Consider the following 7,485-nt stretch of genomic DNA (forward strand, 5'->3'; position numbering starts at 1 on the left):
TACTCGGAGGCTAGGTGGGCTGGTGCCAGAATTGGAATATGCGTCCCATCTATTGCCCCTCTGTAGTTAGGGAAACCCGTTTGTGCAAAGCCAGCCACAATGTCATGCACGTTACCCAGAGTCATGGTTCTTCTGAGCAGGATGAGATTAATGACCCTGCAAATTTGCATCAACATGATTCCAACGGTCGACTTCCCTACTCCAAACTGGTTAGCGACCGATCGGCAGCTGTCTGGAGTTGCCAGCTTCCAGATTGCAATAGCCACCCGCTTCTCCACCAGCAGGGCAGCTCTCAATCTCATGTCCTTGTGCTGCAGGGTGGGGGTGAGCTCAGCACACAGTCCCATGAAAGTGGCTTTCCTCATCCGAAAGTTCTGCAGCCACTGCTTGTCATTTCAGACTTGCATGACAATGTGATCCCACCACTTAGTGTTTGTTTCCCGAGCCCAAAAGCGGCATTCCACTGTGGTGAGCATGTCCCGGAATGCCACAAGCAATCTCGTGTCTTCTGCGTTATGTGAGTCGACATCATCGTCGGACTCCTCACTGTCACTTTGTAGCTTAAGGAGTAACTCAACTGCAATTCGTGACATGCTGGCAAGAGCCACCAACATATTCCTCACAAGTTTGGGATCCATTCCCGCAGACTGAAAGGGAAGACAGAGCGCACAGTACAAAAAACGTTGAAAGATGGCGCCAAATGCGGACAGAAGCACTGGGATTGCTGGGATGCGAAGCCATGCTTCATGGGGCAATGGGACAGGACCCAGAATGCCCCGCACCTCCCCACCCCCTTCCCACAAGCCACAGCACCAGAATGGTAAGAGATGCTCTGTGGGATAGCTGCCCATAATGCACCGCTCCCAATGCTGCTGCAAGTGCCGCAAATGTGGCTACGCCAGTGCTCTTGTAGCTGCCAGTGTGAACACACTGCAGCGCTTTCCCTACTGCGGTCTCCGAGGACTGGTTTAACTCACAGCGCTCTACATCTGCAAGTGTAGCTATGCCCTAATTCTTCTATTGACCTACCTGCATTTACGCCGGGGGCAAGGTTGGCATAGCTATGGTGCTCAGTGGGATTTTTCACATCCCTGAGCACTGCAGATATGTCAATCATATATCTACACTGGCAACTGAACGACAAAACTGTTGTTGTTCAGAGGTGTTAAAAAACCCACAAAAGACAAAAGTTTTGTCAAGGAAATGCACCGGTGTGAACAGCGCTTGGTCGGCAGGAGAGCACTCCTGCCGACAAAGCTACCGCCACTCATTGGAAGTGGTAGTTTTTTGTCTGCAGGAGAGCTCTCTCCTGTCAACAAACAGTGGCTACACTGCACACCTTTTAACGATATTGCTGTAGCAGCAAAGCTGTGTCGCTAAAAGGTGCGTAGTGTAGACATAGCCTAAGTGTTAAGTGTATTCCAGGCCTCAGATCTCCAATTTCTCATGTATTGAAGCATCCCACACACTGAATTCTGTCACTGTTGAAAAGATAGTTTCCTAACTGATATGTTTTTTATTTTAAAGTTGCCATTTTGTTAGCCACTTATTCTTCATAATATCATTATGAAGATACAGTTGAAGTGAATAGCTTCTCTTCATTACAGTGTGGTTTTCCTCAGCTAATGATCAGAATATGTGGTGTGGTAAACCCAGGACAAACAGCTACGGGGGGGGGGGGGGGGGGGGAGTAATTAGTCCCAGGGTGTAAAAAGGCCTCTCCCTATCCACTGAGGAGAGATAACCATGGGGAAATAAGGTTCAGCTGAAAAAGGGGTTACCAGGGAACTAATTAGGTTCAGCTGGCTCCAACTGCTTAAGACCATTGTAAAGCCTCCCCTGCGTGGAAGGAGGGGGTGTAAGAGAAGCAGGGAAGCTGCCAGTAGACTAGGTGCAGCAAGACACCGAACCCTTCCAGGAAGGAAGGCTGTACTCCCTCCCCAGAAGGGAAGGAAAACAAGCACAAGGGACTGACTGAGGAAAGGAATAGCTGGACCCTGTGCTACCTATGAGGATTTGCTTTGCCCAAGCCTGTGTCTTCAAGGCTAAAAAGGATTGAGCCTGCTGAGGAGAAGAAGGCACTTTGCCACAGTGGATGAATAGAAACACTTGTGTCTACAAAGCTTCCCACCCAACTGATCCTCAAAGCAGGTGGAAATTCTCCCAAAGGGGAATGATCAAGCTGGTGGTGCTTTTATATAATTAAAAATAAAATCACAAAAAAAGGTGACGCCATCCCTCGCAAACCCATAACAGACCAACTGGCAATGGAAACCCAAACACTACCGCACATGGAGACATCATGCCTTTCTTTCTTCACAAGCTTGGGGTAAACAAGGCTAGTAGGGTGCCCTGAAAGTCAACCATTCTGAGCTATGCATATGTTCTAATACAGGGGATCCCTTCCTGGAGGGGTTTCTGGTAGAATTCCTCTGCTACATGGAGGGCTCTGCAACATCTTTGCTGACTGCAGCTGCGGTGATAATACACGAGGGAAGGCAGCCTCAGGCTGGCAGGCCCTAAACCATTTAGGACCTTCTAGACTGCATGGATGATGGAATTTACCCATTGCCACAGACTATGCTCCAGAATCTCAGTTTTCATTTTAAAGCATGTTTCTAGCCACTCTGGTTGTAGAGATAACCTTGAAGATATGACGAGAGTATGAAGATGCAGACTCTGCAGAGAGCATGAAACTATAGCTCAGAGGGGTGAACTCCCCCTTCATGGACTCTGCTGAGCAGTGGTAATGGAATCTGGCCTTTTCCCAAGAGTCTTTTTTCAAATCAGCATCTTTTCCAGAAAGTTTGCCATTTTGCTGCAGTTAGGTACACACCCCACTTTCCTTGGTCTCCCTGCTATGACTTATCTGCAGTGGCTTCTTGCTCTCCAGCTCTTCCCACTGGTGCATTAACTGAGTACAGAGCATGCTCTTTACAGTGTTACAGCTGGTCAAGGACCCACAGTTAGAGCCCAGCTTGTGACCAAATCCTTCTGCTCCTGTTGGAGCCAATGGAGTCAGGAATGTAGGCTGGCCAGCTCAACTGCTGGATGAATAGTGCAGTAGAATAAGAGGCCAAGGGAAATGAACTGCCGAAGCTGACTACAAAGCTCCCTCCGCCCTGAGGAAGGAGGCATGGACTGGGCTGCCTGGACAACATCCTGGGAGCTGGGCACCAGGGAATAGGAGCCAGGCTACTTGGCGAGCACGACAAGAAATCCCTCCTTCAAACTGACCACTGAAAGTAACCAATTATTCTTACATTAATTACATTATTTTCAACTATGAGTGATAGCTGTGTGGGTTTGTAGTGGAGAAGAGGAATGGGAATAGAGAATATTTCATGGCAATAGAATAAATGTTGCTGTGGAATTTATGGTTTGTTGCAATGGTTCATAAAGGGGCCTGCTTATGTCATTCTTCCCAAACCAGTAAGCAGCCAAAACAGATCATGGAGCACTAGTAACATTCTCCTAGGTGAGAATCCACTCGTTAAGCATCCTGCCACATTCTTCATCCACTTCAGTTTTCAGGTAGACTGAAGGAGTCACCACTTAGAGCGCTTTGCAAAATTAAACTCTAAGGTGAGGAGATGGGCAGGAATTATCAAGGAATTAGGTTCTCAGATTGGGATAAAAGGCACTGTTACTTAGACTAGTCCTTTGTGATTATTTCACATTTACAACAGAAGTTTGGTTTCAAATGGCATTTATCTTGCTCTGATTGTGCAGCGTGGTTTTTAAACACTAATTATGTAAGTTAAAGGCTAGTACATCCTTGACCTAAATGTTCATGGCCACCGTTATTGTGACATCCACATACTTTCATCGTGGTTTAGAAGCCCACATGTTTTCTCTTACTCCACTAACGGAAATGACTATACTAGCAGTTGTGAAAGTGAGTGAACTTAATACAGTATATTGTTAAAAGGGACAAACTCAAAATCTAGTCAAATTAAGAAGTGAGTTAAAAGTACTTTTAGGTACTAAACCTGCCCTTCAGTCTAGCAGTTTTTGCAGGTACTTACAATAATGTTAAAATGTTTTTCTGTCCATTTGCTGCTGTGTGCAAGACCCACACATATATCAAGAGAAGCTATAAGGGGAATAACAATAAAATGGATGACAAATCTTCAAGGTAAACAAACGGGGGGAAAATAAGGGTCTTCAGCTGTTACTTGTAACAGTGGGTTTAAAACGAATCAAAAGTACTTTGAGAATACTTTTTAAATGAATGAAAAGGGTTTATAGGATTGGCCTTGTAGAGTAATACTTTAGTCCATAAAAAGATATTTATTGTACTCAAAACAAATTCCATACATAACAAACCTGGCTGAGAGTCTCAAAGCTGTGTAGGGGATTTAGATGCCTCTCTCACTAAATTTAAATGGAAAGTGTGTCTAAAATAAATCTCCTAGTCTGTTTTGATAATCTCAGCGTATGTCTTCTCTTTCACTCAATCCCTGTTCTGATTGTCAAAATGTTCAGTCATACTCATGTGATCAGTCCATTGGACCTGCCTGGTTCAGTCACTTACGCCTGTGAAGTGGGTGTAAAATATTACACAATCAGAAAGTTAGCATTCTACACCTCCTTTGCACAGGAGTAATTAAGTGACTACCCAAGGTGCAAAGCAGTGATGAGGCAAGCCTCTACCTTTGAAGTGGTAGGTTACATGATTACTAGCTTATTCTATTACCTAAACAATTAAAAAAAAACATTTACAAGTCTTGGTTTTGGAATTGAAGAGATTTATCTAATGGTTCAAACTTAAGTCTTTCAAAACATTTGAAAAAATCCTGTGTATATACAGTATAAGACTCAGCTCAACAGCAATAAGGCGATGTCTACACTAGAAAGCTTACAGTGGCACAGCTGTACTGATGCCGCTGCACCAATGTAAGATCTCCCATGTAGCTGCTCCATGCCAACAGGAGAGAGCTCTCCTGTCGACATAATTAAACCAACCCCAAAAAGTGGCGGTAGCTATGTCAGCAAGACAGTCTCCCACCGACATAGTATCCACACCGGCGCTTCTGTCAGTGTACCTTATGTCGTTCAGGGGTGTGAAACAAGTTATATCGACAGAAGTGCTAGTGTAGACATAACCTAATACTTCACACTTCTACAGCATCTGTCTTCAAGGATCTCTGTGTTCTACAAATGTTAGCAAGGCATTTCAGCCCCCCTGTGATGGAAGTCCAAGATAAATAGAATCCACCACTGAAGTACAGATACCGCTCAAGTAGGAAATGGCATCTGCTTAAAAGCTTCTGTAATTTGTTTTGACCAATATTTTAGATTGTGATCCTTTTTAGGAAAAAAAAATTGGCAATACAGGGTCATATATAATTTGATTTTCAAAAAAAGCTCACAGCAAAGTTCTTTAATTGTATTTAATGTCAGGTACTGATGAAGGAAAGAAGGTGGTGATTATTCATATCTCAAGAAGGGGCTCCATATGAACAAAGGACAAGATCACTGATCTATCCAATAAGGAGATAAAGGAGCTACAGCTGCACATAAACTTAACAGTTAAGGTATATTACACATGCAGCTCTTGCCTTCCGGAGATCTTTGATTTCAGAGTAGCAGTACAAAACATATCTTATACTTAAGATTGTTTCTTAAGTAAGCTTAGAGGTAGGGTGGGAAAGAGTTACCTGCAAAGATACTGTTGGAACAGCATCCATCTATGGCATTCATTATTCTAGAACAGAATGGTATTTCCTCTTTGCCCAAGAGCATCTGTTTCCTGACTAAATTCTGACTTCACAAGATCTTATTATAGCAAAAGTTAACTATAAAGAGAAAAACAAACCTTATTTATTTGGGGCTAACTTAGCCCCAAATAATCAGTAATAGCACCTTCTTTTATAGTTCTTGGTTAACGGTTTATTCAAAAATAAATTTTCCTTTAATCTTCAGTTCACTGAACTGTGAGAGTCTAGGTATACTTTACAAGTACAAATATGTTGGTCAAAAACAAACAAGTTTTCTAGTACAAGATTTTAACCATGCAAATGTGCAATTCCACAAGAGGACATTTCACCTGCCCTTTTTGGAAAGAGGCACAATGTTACTGCCTAATGGAGTGTGGAGGGTGAAGGTATCTGACTTGTCTTACCTTCACACAAAGATATGCTAGGGTACGACTCAAAACTGAAGGATGAATAAAATTCATTGATAGCTGTAGTAAAAAATGCTGAAATACTCAAGCCTACAGGGCAATGATTCTAGAAATGTTATTCAGAAGTCACTTTTCCTTGAAACAGCTCTCTCTGTATGGTCAGTTTTACTGAGGCTAGGTCTACACTACCCGCCTGAATCGGCGGGTAGAAATCGACCTCTCGGGGATCGATTTATCGCGTCCCATCGGGACGCGACAATCGATCCCCGAATCGGCGCTCTTACTCCACCAGCGGAGGTGGGAGTAAGCGCCGTCGACAGAAAGCCGCAGAAGTCGATTTTGACGCCGTCCTCACAGCGGGGTAAGTCGGCTGCGATACGTCGAATTCAGCTACACTATTCACGTAGCTGAATTTGCGTATCTTAAATCAACTCCCCCCTGTAGTGTAGATGTACCCTGATAGAGGAGGAAAGCTAAGTGCTATCCAACACCCAGCAAACCAAAAATTTTGTTTCTTATCTTACAATGAAAATAACCTTAGGTGTTACTTGCACCTACTATTGGTACAAAGTGTTCAGACAGTGACTTAAATTGACAATGTAATGAGTGCATGAGTTAGGCAGTATACAGACTTGATGAACAGGTTTTTGATCATGAAACTCCAGTCAGCTTTAATAGGAGCTGAGCAGCTAAAACCTCCATGCATCTAGTTTGGAATGCAGTCCAAGCTTTCAGAATCCACATAGTGTGGCTTACACAGTAGGTTAACTTCCATATATTTTCCTTTGCACAGCTGAAAACTGCAGCATAGACAGCTGACAACAGAAGTCTGTATTAGCTATATCACTGAGAGCAGCTTTTATGTCTCAACTTCATAAAGGCAAGATGACATAGGACCTGCAAGCCGCAGCAGGTTTTAAGTTTCAGGGGGGAGGGAGTGCACACGCACTCAGACTAAACAATTGGCTCCTCTATCTCCCTCCTGTATAGCCAACTTCATAGGTGTTAATGTGGATTTCTTCTCATTCACCAGTAGACCCAAATGTACGAACAGCTGCCAGATGGACATGATGCTGGCCCGCACCTGAGCAGCCCCTGACCAGAGTATAGGAACAGCTGGATGCCCATCTTCCTGAGGTAGGCCTCCATCACTGCAAGGCAGTTGATAAATACAAGGTGTGCTATACAGAATCCAAAGGTAGAATCCAGTATAGGTAGTGTTTGTTCAACACAAACCTCAAGAAGCACCTGTACGCTAGGTGGATGAGTGTGAAAATGTGCATCCTTGAGCTAGAGAGCAGCATACCAGTCTTTTTGGCCTAGGGAGGGGTTGATGGATGTGAGAGAGACCACAA

This window comes from Trachemys scripta, chromosome 7 (genome assembly GCF_013100865.1).
Source record: "Trachemys scripta elegans isolate TJP31775 chromosome 7, CAS_Tse_1.0, whole genome shotgun sequence".
NCBI lineage: Eukaryota > Metazoa > Chordata > Testudines > Emydidae > Trachemys > Trachemys scripta.